This window comes from Ursus arctos, unplaced genomic scaffold (assembly GCF_023065955.2).
Source record: "Ursus arctos isolate Adak ecotype North America unplaced genomic scaffold, UrsArc2.0 scaffold_23, whole genome shotgun sequence".
NCBI classification, from domain to species: Eukaryota; Metazoa; Chordata; class Mammalia; order Carnivora; family Ursidae; genus Ursus; species Ursus arctos.
This window is the reverse complement of record NW_026622908.1, coordinates 3,108,284-3,120,578: the sequence shown is the minus strand read 5'-3', so window position 1 is coordinate 3,120,578 and position 12,295 is coordinate 3,108,284. Positions and strand designations below refer to the sequence as shown.

Sequence of the window (12,295 nt, the reverse complement as noted above, 5' to 3'; positions counted from 1 at the left end):
TTTAATTCTCACAGCCACCCTGGGAGGTGAGTATTATCACACCCATCTTACAGAAGAGACACTTGAGGCTCAGAAAAAGTAAGCGGCTTGCCAAAGGTTTTACCACTCTGAAAACCACGGTCAATGGGACAACATGCTTGAGATAAAGGAAACTGCAGGAGTCTTAGTTGTAGAATGAATAAATGAGCAATTAATTGATCAATGAACCAATGTGGTCTCAGATTCGTAGCACTAATACTAGAAAAAAGAAAGATGAAAGCTGGTTCAGTGCCCTACCCCCCCACCTCCCATCCCCCCAACCTCCCCCCTGTCAAAGCTCCCACAGGCACTGAACTCATGCCGTTTGCTGCTTGCAGGAGCAACTGATTTCATGACACACAGCAAGGGTGTTTTTGAGACCTCTGTGGCAGAGAACAGGTGCTGGCAACCCTGCTCAAATGTCAGAGCCTTAAGCACACCGGGTTGCCATGCCTCCCACCTGCCAGGTTAACACTGGAACTGCGGAAGCTGAGCTTAGCTTCTGTCCCCTCCCCATGGCCAGGTGTCCAGAGGGCCAGGGAAAAGGCTGGGGAGTCAGCCAAGCCACTACATGTTCCAGCTGCCTGCAAACATCCAGTCCTGCCCCACCTGCATTCCCAAGCATCTCCCTGCACTGGGGAAGTAAACCCAAAGTGTGCACCAGAAGCCTGGGGCAGCACCTACCTGAAGGGGATATTCAGGTGCTTGTGAGACCACAAGCGAGGGAGGATCAGTCACTTCAGAGGCTGGCCCACAATGCTCCAGGAGCATCTGACACCTGCAGAAACCCCCCCCCCTTCCCCACCCTCACCCCCAGCTCTCAGGGCTGGCCCAATTCCGGCCTTCCACACTTCCACAGCTCCCCCAGGAAGCTCCCATGTTTCTACCATGTGGCTCCCTGAATGTGCCCACACTTTTCCACATTTCTTTGTGCCAAACCCCTGGCTATCTCTGCCTATGGGAATCCTATTTTCCAAGGCCCATCTCAACCACCAAGTGCCACCTCCTACAGGAAGTCTCCCCTGGTTCCACTGTGAGGCTCTCCAAAGCACATTCCACACTCTACCTTAATATGTGGGCATCGGTATAGCTTGTCTAATGCCCCTCCGTGCATCAGGTGAGGGCTCTGCTCCTGTCACTCATCACAGCAACCCCAGCACAGCAGCTGCACACTGAGCTCAAGAGCCCTGGCCATGGAGCTCCATGCCCTCCCTGACAGCACCCTATTTACAGTCCTGATTCCCTCCTCCACCTCTTCCCAGCTGACTCATCCCCTTTGGTTCAGTCCTCAGCTGACAGCTAATCAGAGATAAACTAACCTGTCAACATATCCTTCCCAGTTCAATCCTATATTTTTTATAAAGGCCCTCTGAAGACAAGGACTGAAAACAAAGGCAGGAATTTTAGGCCCCAAGTCTCTGGGGGAGGTATTTTTGATAACGAAAGACCTTGCACCAAGCAACTGAGCAAGCCAGTGCTCCAAGTATATACATCCTAAATTCGAAGAATGCCAGAGCTGTGAGAAAGGGGGCGGGGCTCTGTCCCCAAAAGGGAAGGCCAACTGCAGTTAAAGCTGCCCAAGACAAACCACAGGGTTATGGCTTGGCAGAAATGGTGGAGGGACAACACACTTGACTCCCACCTGGCTGGGTGATCTTGAGCAAGGAACCGCACCTCCTTGGCCTCTGCTCAGTACCAACAGACCTCTGAGCCTCAGTTTCCCCATAAGTAAAAACCATGGCAGCTGGAGTGAGAGCTGGATGATCACAGAGGGCCCTTCCCAAGGTCCTATGAGTCATGGCCTCCATCTCTCTCTCCCCCTCCCTCCTAGGAGGTCAGTATCATTTGAAACTACCCTCATTCCACTCCCTGCTCACCTTGAGCCCTACCTGAGTCCAAAGGGAAAGGCAATGCTAAAGATCTCCGAGACAATCAGCAGGCAGCTTGGGGGGGGGTGACACCAAAGGTGAAAAGAAGGGTCAGAACTGGGGACAGGTGTTGGTTTCTATGGACACAGAAATGCTCCTCATTCACGCTGCCATCTGTCCCAGCCTGGAAAAAGGCAGCTGGTCGCCTTTGCTTCCCTGACCTACCTTTTTAAGAGATTACAACTGCTTGCCAAATTTAAGTGCTGCTCCAAAATCAGGACATATAAGGTCTCTCAGCCTGGATCGGAAGGTTTCAGAGTGGGTAAAGAGCAGGAACAACGCAGAACAAAGCTTGGAGGCAATCTATGCCGCTTTGTGCAGCCATGCCAATTAAACATCTTTAAAAATAGCCTCTCTCTTCTCTCATGCTGAAGATAAAGATGAAGTTTCAGCAATAACCAGACATCTGCTAGGAGCTTCTGAAGAGATCACAACATAAACACCCCGGAGAGCAGCCATAAACAGCCCAGAGCCCTCTCCAGGCGGCCAGCAGTGTTCTGCTCACCAGTGGGGGTGGGGAGGGACACAGAAGGAGGTGGTGCGGAGACTCTGGGCTCCCCAGGGCAGGAGGAGGTGGTGGGAGGGGCTGCACTGGACAGAAAATGGAGAACCGGCTACCTGCTGCAGGGATGTAAGAGCTCAGGAACCCACCAAGAGGATTTCCAGGAAGCCATCCAGAGGATTCTAGGCCCGTGTCACTTGTTCTGAAAATGGGTCACTCCTTAAAAGTGGAAGTAAAGACATTTCTGAGTGCCCACCTCTGCAGGGTGCTTAGCAGACAAATATTTTAATTTCATCTCTACATCAACCCCTTGATGTAGGTGTAATGACTTCCTTTATATAGACTAAAATACTAGTGTTCACAGACTTGCCCAAGGCCACATGGTAGGATTCGAACCCAGGTCTTAGTGGGATTGTTTGTTTCTGCCTATTATCACAGAACAGGCCCGTGAGGTTTATTCTTAATGTCCAGGCTCTCCACACCCACAAATCTAACACCAGGAGATTCCGCATGGGGAGAAGCGGCAAAGTAAGGGGTAAGGGCAATAAATAGTTAAGCTCTGGCCAACTGAAAGAACCACCGAGTGTCAACAGCCATGTGGGTCCTGCCACTCCACAACCTGGGTGCTTCCCAGCAGGTCCAAAGAGGAGCAAAGGGGGAGACAGGCACAAACCGATGCCTAGATTCTGTCTGCCAGGATCCACAGGAGACTAGGAAGAGCAGATGCCACTGAGGAAGAGAATGGAGGGCTGGAGGTTGGGAAGGAGAAAGACTTTTCATTGAATTACCTTTGGTCTGAGTGAATGAGTATGTTACCCTCATCCATGAAGGGGGGGGGTGCCCTGCATCTGTGTGTGTCTGTGTGTGGGTGAGTGAGTCATTTTTTAAGAGAGTCCGTGATGTCAGGTACAAGATAACAGACACACCCAGGCTAGAGATGGAAACCTGGAGCAGGCAGGCGTGCTGGGCCCCTGGCTGCCACAAACCGGGGACCCGGGAGAAGCCGGAGACCTCATCCAGAGCCTCCTCCTTCCTTCCCAACAGTCCTGTCCTACAGCTCCAGGCAGAGAGCCCAGAAGCTCTCCTGGCCTCCACCACTTGCTCAAGCCCCACAGGATATTCCCTGAGGAAAGAGATGGACCCAGTCCTCTCTCTGAACTCTGGAAAGAGGCCTCCCCAAGGGCCCCACCTATTCCTCTCTTCTGTTTTCCCTTTCATCTGCCATCAGACCCCTACCTCCTTCAAGCAGGGGTCTCCTCACCTGCCCTTGGCATCAAGCTGTGCAAAAGCCTCTGTGTCCTGATACTCAGAGCCGTCAGCACTCTGACCTCACAGCAGCCACGGACGGCACACACTACACTCACTGACCCCTTCTGCACCTCCAGGACGAATGGCTGTCTGCCAGAGGGGTCAGTGGCTCTGCCAAGCTCCCAGCAGGCCCTGGGCCCCCTCTGCTCCAGGCAGCAGCTCTCCCAGGGACCAAAGGGCCCAAGTGGCTTTTTCTGGAACTTCTTCATCCTCGCCTACACCTCGTCTCCTGGCCCCGGGGAACAAGTTAAACTCTGCGATCCTACAAATCTTTGCCAGTTACAGTCGGTACTAAGATATGTAGCCAAGGCCAGCCATTCTGAGTCACAAGAGCAAAGCCATGGTTTCCACATCTGCTATAACACACTGATACTACCGAGGCAAGGCCAGAACGGGATGTTCCTAAACTCCCACACCCGCCTCTGGCAGGGCTGGGCTTCTGGACTGGGTGTGTCAGGAGCTCCAGTCTGCAGACGTCCCGTAAACCTTCTCTTGTGGCAGCTCAGAGATCAAAAGCCACCGTCCAGCTCCTCGCCAGCCCTCCTCTCGCTGCCTGCAGAAAGGACATCTGCACTGGACATCCCTCACACCCGGGAAGGAGAAACACCTGAGCCCCAAACCAGCAGGAAAGAAGTCCCTCTTTGGAGACCCGCCAACACCTGTGCATTCCCCAAAGAGCAATCTGCCTCAGCCTTGGAAGGAATGCCAGTGCAGCCAGGGATCCGGGCTGGGAGGTGGGGATTCGGGGTGGGATGCAGGCACGGAAATTACCCGGCCCCTCAGGGGAGAGAAACACTAGTGCAAAGAATGCGCTACAATCCCAACCCTAAAAACACCAGCACTGTCCACACACCAGTCCCGGGCCACCGCGGCGACAGGCCAGAGTCTCCTAGGATGGACCACAGTAGTATTTAGGTGTGTGGAGGGTACCGAGCAATTACATTTAAGAAACGATATCACACCTGGCCTTCACCAAAGGCTCTTCAGGGATGGACACTTCCTCAGCAGCGGACAGAGAAGGGAAGGGTCTCAAAAATCAGACTGCACGGTGATCCGGTCTTGCAGTGAAAGTTCGTTTGTGACCAGAGGACGCATGTCCCCTATCATCCCTGCCAGCCCTGAGTTTGTGAGAGCAGATGATCAGTGCTTTAGAAAGGAGGAGACTTATCAGTGCAGACCAGCCACGTTTTCTACCTCTGGAGAAGATGCAGGGAGGAAACAGAAATGGTGGAGGGAGCGGTCAGTGCCCCCCCAGAGTGAGGTCCGTGGGGTGTTGGCTATCAGGCACTTCCCCAACGGGGAAGCTTTGCCCTGCCTACCTGGCCTTAACAACCATGTCATTCTGTGTTCCTCTGAGAGCTCAACCTCCGTGAACTAAAAAAAAAAAAAAAAATCAAAATCAAGAGCCTACCATTAGAACGATTTCATTTTGGGGAAACCAAAATGAAATTCTCAGGATGGAAAGGGAGGAGGTAGAATGGGAGAGAGGGTGAGGCTGTATGGGTTCCACGGCTCCCTGTCTCCTAAGCCCCAGCTTTACTCCCTAATTTGAGGAAGCCCAGGTAAGTTCTTTAAGATAATGTCATAAAACAAATAAACAAAAGAAGCAAATATCAAAACCCCAACAGCTCTGTGACCTTACCCACATACACTACTGTACAACATGCATGTATAATTTTGGCCACCCATCCATATTGAAGAAAATTCTCTTTTTTAAGAGGAAAAGGACCCCAAGTGTTTGGATTTTCCATTAGAAAAATGTTTTTATTGTAAAAATTTGGGGAAAATACTAAAAAAGATGACTAAAGATAAAGGAAAATGAATCAACTCTGGCACTGCCGTGGGAAAAGAAGGACTTGCCTGGTGGAAACGACTGTGAAAAACCACAACACCACCACCCAAGACAAAATAAACAACAACAAAGGACAAGAAGAAGAAAAAACAACGCCTCATTCTGAGTGCTGCTCGCAGAGAGGGCCCGTCCCGGGTGGGTGAGATCTTACAGAGGTCTGACAGGGACTCCAGGAGTGAAGCATACCTCTTCCTTCCCTCCTGAGCCTCCGGTCTCCTTCGTTACCATGCCCACAAAGCTGCCAGAGGCAACACTATCTCTTCACCACAAATTCAGACAAGACACTGAAAGCCCAGCTGTGGGTAGAGAAAGGCTCCACACCGGGTCAGGTGTGGGGCAGGTCAGAGGGGGTTCGGGAAGGCACAGGGAAGGCGTGCCGCCCAGATAGAGGTGTGCAGAGTTCTCCGTGCAGCCCAGATGCCGAGTGCCTGGGTCAGAATGTGGTGGTGCCTGAGGCTGAGTAAGAAGGGATTCCAAGCCGTGGCAGAAATGACCTCAGTCCCCGCCTGCCCCACAGATGATCGGGGGAGACCGGCTGCTGATCGGGGCATAGAGGCGGCCATCTGGGCTCCCCAGCACGAACCAGAGTGCTGTGGGGAGCCCAGGGAATAGTTCTCCTATTATGTCACGATGTTTACAGACTGACGCTTGCTGAGGAAACCTCCACACGCGAGCAAGTCATCTTTTTTTTAAACCTCTTATCTAAACACAGTCACAAGCAGTCACAAAGTGCAGGACAGGGTTCATTCACTCAAAACGCATCCAGTGGCTGTGACGCCACGGGACAGAGGCTCAGGCAGCCTCCGCCCCATCCCAGACGCCACACAGCGATCCAGCTGGGCACAGAAGTGGATTCCAGCCTCAAAGGGTTTGCCGGCCAGTGGGGAAGGTGGGCACTTGAAAGGGAGGGCTATGGCTGGTTAAACCGTGGAGGGGAGGCTGCTCCAGATTCAAACAGGCGTAAAAGCACCAGCAACCAAGAGCAGCACACAGACCGGATCCTGATTCGAACAAACCAACTCCGAAGGTCCTTTCTGAGACAATCCGGGAACTCTGAATACAGACAGATGAGACCAAAGGACCACTGTTCATTTTACTACATGCAATAATGACAATGTGGTTATGAGGAAAAAAACAACAACATTCTTTTAAAAAGAGATATATAATGGATTAGACAGGAGCAAAATGACTAGTATCAGAGATTTGCTTTAAAATACTTCAGGAAGAAAGGACGGAAGGGAAGAAAAATAGAGAGATGAAGCCAGTCCAGCGTAAGCTTGAGGACTGTTGAAGCTAGATGAGTATATGGGGCTCATTATACTATTGTCTCTGTTTTGTGTTTGAAAATGTTCGTGGATATGGTAGAACAGAGGACTGCCATACACTGTGGTGGACAGCCTAATGAAGACTGGTACAAACAGCTAAGGGAGTATGGAGCAAAGAGCATGGAGGATTTGTAAGAACCAGGAAAGAAATCTGTTAAGCTTTGCGAGGGTTTTAAAAGCCACTTCATAGCGGGGTGGGAAGCCATGTTCGCAAAGAATTACAACAGCAGTTGGGGAACAGTGAGTGCAGCGAGGGAGACACACACACCACCCCTCCAGAGTGCAGAGCACAGCACCAGGCTTTCCTGCTTCCTTCGGTCCTTAACTCAGCACCGCAATCTCATTCATACAGACTGAGACCAGAATCCTAGCTTGGTTACTCAAAAGCCATGTGAAGGAGAGGGGTGGTTTCAACCTTCCTAGTCTCAATCTTCTCATCTGTAAAATGGGGACAACCCCAGCTACTTCTTTGGAGGGCTAATGTGGGGACCTACTGATATAAACAATGAAAAGTCCCAGCATGATAAACAGTATTCCCTTCCCTGGCTCCATAAACAATAGAGACTTGTAGCCCTGGCAGGGCTTCTAAGATGAGTAATGTTCAGCCCAAATCTTCTTGCATCCATACCCTACCCCTCCCGCCAGAATCGAGGCTCTCTATCAAGAAGGCAGGACCTCTACCTTTCAGAAACAGGGAGCGAAAGGGACAGGTCCATGGTTGACAGCACACCCAGATGAGGGTATGGATGTGGGCGGAGAGAAGAAACACGCCCCAGTTATCGACAGAGGGGGGTTACCCAGCTGTTCCTCTGCTCCTTGCAGCTCCTGGGAATGGACCTCCAATGAACACACCTAAAACCAGCCTTAGTCCTTAAGATGCTTTTTACTAAAGTACAATTGGTTGGTATTAGGCTAATCATGATTTTCTTTTAGAAGAGAGGGATGAGCAGAAAGCCAGAGCTCCAGGACTGAAAAAGGAAGGAGGTACAGATAAGAGTGAAGCCGTTTTTTATAGGGGTACGCTCAAACTGAGGATCTCAATCACCTCACAACCATAATTAGTAGAGTTCAACAACTGTCCCCCCAAAACAAAACAAACAAAACCAGAATCAGATCTAAGGTAGACATTGTTTCAGCTAAAAGTCTTCCTAGACCATCCCAGAAGCCAACTTTCAGAGGTGAGACCAAGTCAATGGCACAGGCAGGCTTCCTCCCCACCGCCCCCCGCCATGGTACCCAAACACCAGCAGGTCAAACCCTCCCCAGTACAGCATGACCAATACCAGCCATTCGTCCCTGACTGGAGGACAGAGTGAGCAGGTGGTCTGCAGGTTGAACAACCTGGACCAACCAGGGTCAGTTCAAGTGCTTTGCCAAAGCAGTGGCCTCCGAATCTTTACACAGAATCTTTTCAAAGGCCAGGAGGCTCTCTGATATCAGCGTACAGTAGCGCCATGATCCTGCAGACATCACTTCCACAGCCACAGGGCAGTAGGAAAGAACACTGAATTTAGTCTGGCAAAGCCTGGTCTGAATCCTGGCTCAACCCTTTCTGTGTGACCTTGGGAACTTACCCTACCTGAGTCTGTTTCCCCACGTCTAAAATGAAGAGGGCAAAACTGAGTTTTTGGAGAGTAACCATGAAATCTGCTGCCAAAGAGCCACAGGGCAGGGTCCGTCTGTCCGCAGGCACGTAATAAATCCGTCCTCTGCCCGCAGGCAAGTTCTTACTGCGAGGAGTCTTCAGAACATCCGTTGGGGCTGTCATGGAGAATTAAGGCCCACTTGTTGGCCCCGGGAAGAGCACGAGAACAGAACTGGTCCAGGTGCCAGGCACCCAGGCACATAAACACCAGAGGGCCAACCTGCTGCTGGCTGTCTTTCCCAGGGACCTGCCCACAAGGAGGCCAGTTAGTGGCTTCACCCCCCCCCCCGCCCCCACCCACTGAAACCACAGAAGACTACAGTGAGCAAGGGAGGCTGACAGCAAGAGGGTCCACACACTGCCACCCTAGGTCCCACAAGGCCCAATGGCCCTCCAAATAAAAGCTCTTTTGGCCTTAAGAACCCAGGTTACAGAATTAACAATGTGGAAAGAGGCACACGTTTACTCTGGTTTCAACACGCCTCTTCCCTATCCAGCAAGGCGATGATGATTCCCAGCTCTGCCAGGTGGAGGCTGACCCAGGATAAAGTTAACCCCACTTGCTCCAGTCTGGAAGCCAGGTCAGCGGTGGCAGACACAGCTGGCAAGACCCCACTTCTCCCCAGGGTTAGTCGAGCCACGACAAGGCGGGAGCCAAAGACCTCCCGGCCGGGTGCTCCCAGGCCTGGGGTGCGCCTGGGCTGCTGGGGGGTACACGACAGACAGGACAGAGCCACGGTTCCCTGGCCACCTCCACGCCCCGGCCCCAGACTTAGTCCCAATCCCAGCCCGCAGGCGGCCAGGCCACTGACATTTGGCCCAACTTAACTTCCTGTTGTTAAGGAGGGAGGGAAACCGGGGCGGGTAGGGGAGCGCCCATTGAAGAGCCAAGGAAGAGCATGAATAGAGCGGAGCCCAAATTATGGGAAAGCAAAGTTTGGGGATGGTCGGCCCCGGTGGCATGCAGTCCTGCTGGCGCGTGGCGCCCACTCCGTGTTGACGTTTGGGGATTTTCTCGGCTTAGAATTGCAGGGTTTGTGTGTTGGGGTGGAGTAGGAGGTAGTTCGGGAGGCTTTTATTGTGTTCTAATCGATTCAGAGACCTATTGGGCAGCCACGGTCTCCCCCCGGGCAGGGCCACCTGTTTGCCGGGCGCCCCGCGGGGTGGGTTTGAGGCCAGAGATGCTGCGGCCTCACCTGACTCTCCCCCGCGCCGGCCAGGGCACAGAGTCCAGGCTCCGCTGCCACGGTCTCCGCGCGCCCGCCCCTCCCTCCCTGGAGCCCCGCACCCCACCCACCTTACCGAGATCCGCGCCAGCCACCGAGCCTCGGGTTAGCTTCTGCCTTCGCCTCGGGCCGCGGACGCGGTGGTCAGGACGCGCAGTCCGCCTGCGGAGCTGGGAGCTAGGAAGGCAGCCCCGCACAGGCTTAGCCAGGCAAGCGCCTGCAGTTCTGCGCCGCGCGGCTGCCTGCGCTGGGAGCCGCCCCCATCGGCAGCGCGTCCAATGACAGGCGCGGCCCGCCCCCGACCCGAGGCCCGCGGCCAATGGCAGTGCGGCGCGGAGCCCACCCCCGCTCCACGCCCGCTCCGCCCCCATGGGGCCAGCTGTCACCCCGTCTGCCGGCGGGCGCACGTGGGCTGTAGCCCTGCCCCGAGCGCAGGGAGCCCCGGGCCCTCCCACTCAGACCCGCACAGGTCTGAGACCAGCGGGGCGTAATGGTGGTGCTAGAGGAAAACCTGGGTGCTAGTATCCTAGTGTCAGGGGAGAGGCAGGCGCTGGGCCAAATGCTCCTTGGCCTGCGCAGCTGGAAAGCAAGCCTCAGCTTCCCCTTTTGGGAGTGAAGGAGGGGCAAGGCACTTCCTGTAAGGGTTGTGGACCTCCGTCCTTGCTTTGCCTCTTGACCACCGGGGCTTCAGCAAACGCCCTGTTAGCTGATAGGCTCTTCCCCTCACCTGGACTGGCCTTGCTTAGAATGCAGCTGGTGGGAAAAGGGGCGGTAGTGCAGACTACCTGTGTGACCTTAGTCACATCACCTAAGCACCCTCTTCTCTTGGCTGTCAAATGGCCGCCTTAATCTCTGCTCTGCCCACGCTCCTGGGTTGCCCATACCCTCTCAGCTGCAGAGAGCACCGTCCACGGAAAACACAGTGTGAACAGTGTGGGGCCTAGTGAGGGGTACGAAGCGGCTGTACACTGTAAATCCTACCAACAGCTTGTGCAAACTGCCCCGGGTTTAGCAGGGATCATGAACAGGAATCCCATGCGCAGGAGCCGTGTTTTAGTCAACCTCTAGGGCCCAGGCTCCGTCACCGGCTGGGCCCCATGCAGGCATCCATAAACGCTCTGGGAACTGAGCTGACCCAGGAGAGGAGAACAGGGAAGCATGGGCAGTGAGAAAAGTGTGCTGTGGCTCCAGGCTGCTGGAATTTCCACAGCACCAGGCCACCCTCTAGAGAGCCTGTGTTCCCTGGCCAGGCACGTACAAACAGAACAGGTTGCCCCTCATCAAACCTGGGAATATTTTGTTCTCTCTGCTCCTTACCAGGGGATCCCACTCTAGGCCTTTTGGGGTTTCCCAGGGATTGTCTTACCTGGTAGCTCTCTGAGCATCTTCAGAGTTCAATCAACTTCCTGTAGTTGAACTTCAGCAAAAGCTGTCCCTGCTCAGTTTGTAGAAGTCAGCAGTGACTCCCAGAGGGGCGGCTCTCCTCTCTGGCGGAACGCTGCCTGCGATGCCAGTGTATTGGTCTCTGTGCACATTTTCTCAGTCCTGATGATGGCTCTGTAAGGTCTGCATCTTTGCTATCGTTCCCTTTAACAGATGTGGAAACTGAGACTCAGTAAGGGAAAGTAACTTTTCAAGATCACATGGTTAATAAGTAACAGGGTCAGAATCTGAGCCTAAAGCTATCTGATCCCAGCCTCTGCATGCCTATCACTATGCACTGGGGCCGCTACAGCCCTGCTCGGGGCTCAAGAGCACTGGGCAGCCCATGTCTATCTCTAAAGGACTGCTCTGGAACCTGACCTGCCCAAACATTCTGGTGAGCTCAGGCCTGGGCACTGCTAGGGATAGGAGGTGAGACCAGCATGGCCCTGCTTTATTTACAGACTGATACAGGAAACCCTAGACACAGAGGAGCTTCAGAAAACAGCATTGCCTCTGCCCCCCAGCACAAAGCCTCACTGGACACAAGGCGTCTCCCTTCTGGCCTGGGTCTGAGACACCCCTGTTGGGGATGGAGCTGGAGAGTCCTTCATTCAATTCACAAATGCTACTGTGAGCTTGCTATAATTCCTGCGTTCATGTAACTTACAACCTAGCTGATAAATAACCAGAAGTACAAGGTGCTATGGTAGCTCTATTCTTTATTACTTTTATCTTTTATAATTCCCATCACCTTATCTCTAGCACAATGTTCTCCAAGTTAAACACATTTAACACTACTTCAGGAACACTTTGGGCTGACAAAGTCTTGCAAGGAGAACACTGCTCAGTACAGAAGTTCTAGTAGCTCCAAAAGTAAAACCTACCCATGTCGTCCTAGGAGCTTTGCCTCTTCTCCCCCACCCAAACTTTTTGTTTGGTTTTGTTTTTCCCACCCCGCCTTTTTTAACTCAGGGGCTCAGGTAAGAAAGACCTTTACTAGGTGAGCTTTTAGGGCAAGTTGGGAGCTCCTGGGGCTAAGTGCATGGATGGGACCTCTCGAGCCAGG

General features: G+C 53.1%; 1 protein-coding gene across 17 annotated transcripts in view; it reads right to left on the bottom strand.

Annotated features, from left to right (window-relative positions):
- The window catches only part of LOC113246261 (F-actin-monooxygenase MICAL2), a 137,707-nt gene extending 127,643 nt beyond the window's left edge, over window positions 1–10,064 (bottom strand). For 11 of the 17 annotated variants that reach the window (XM_057317057.1, XM_057317058.1, XM_057317059.1 and 8 more), the window contains exon 1: window positions 9,881–10,038. The gene's annotated coding sequence lies outside the window, so the exon portion shown is untranslated. Of the gene's footprint in view, window positions 1–9,875 lie in introns of all 17 variants that reach the window. The other 6 variants (XM_057317062.1, XM_048214034.2, XM_057317064.1 and 3 more) reach the window with 3 other exon arrangements.
- Window positions 10,065–12,295: the final 2,231 nt, after the last annotated feature.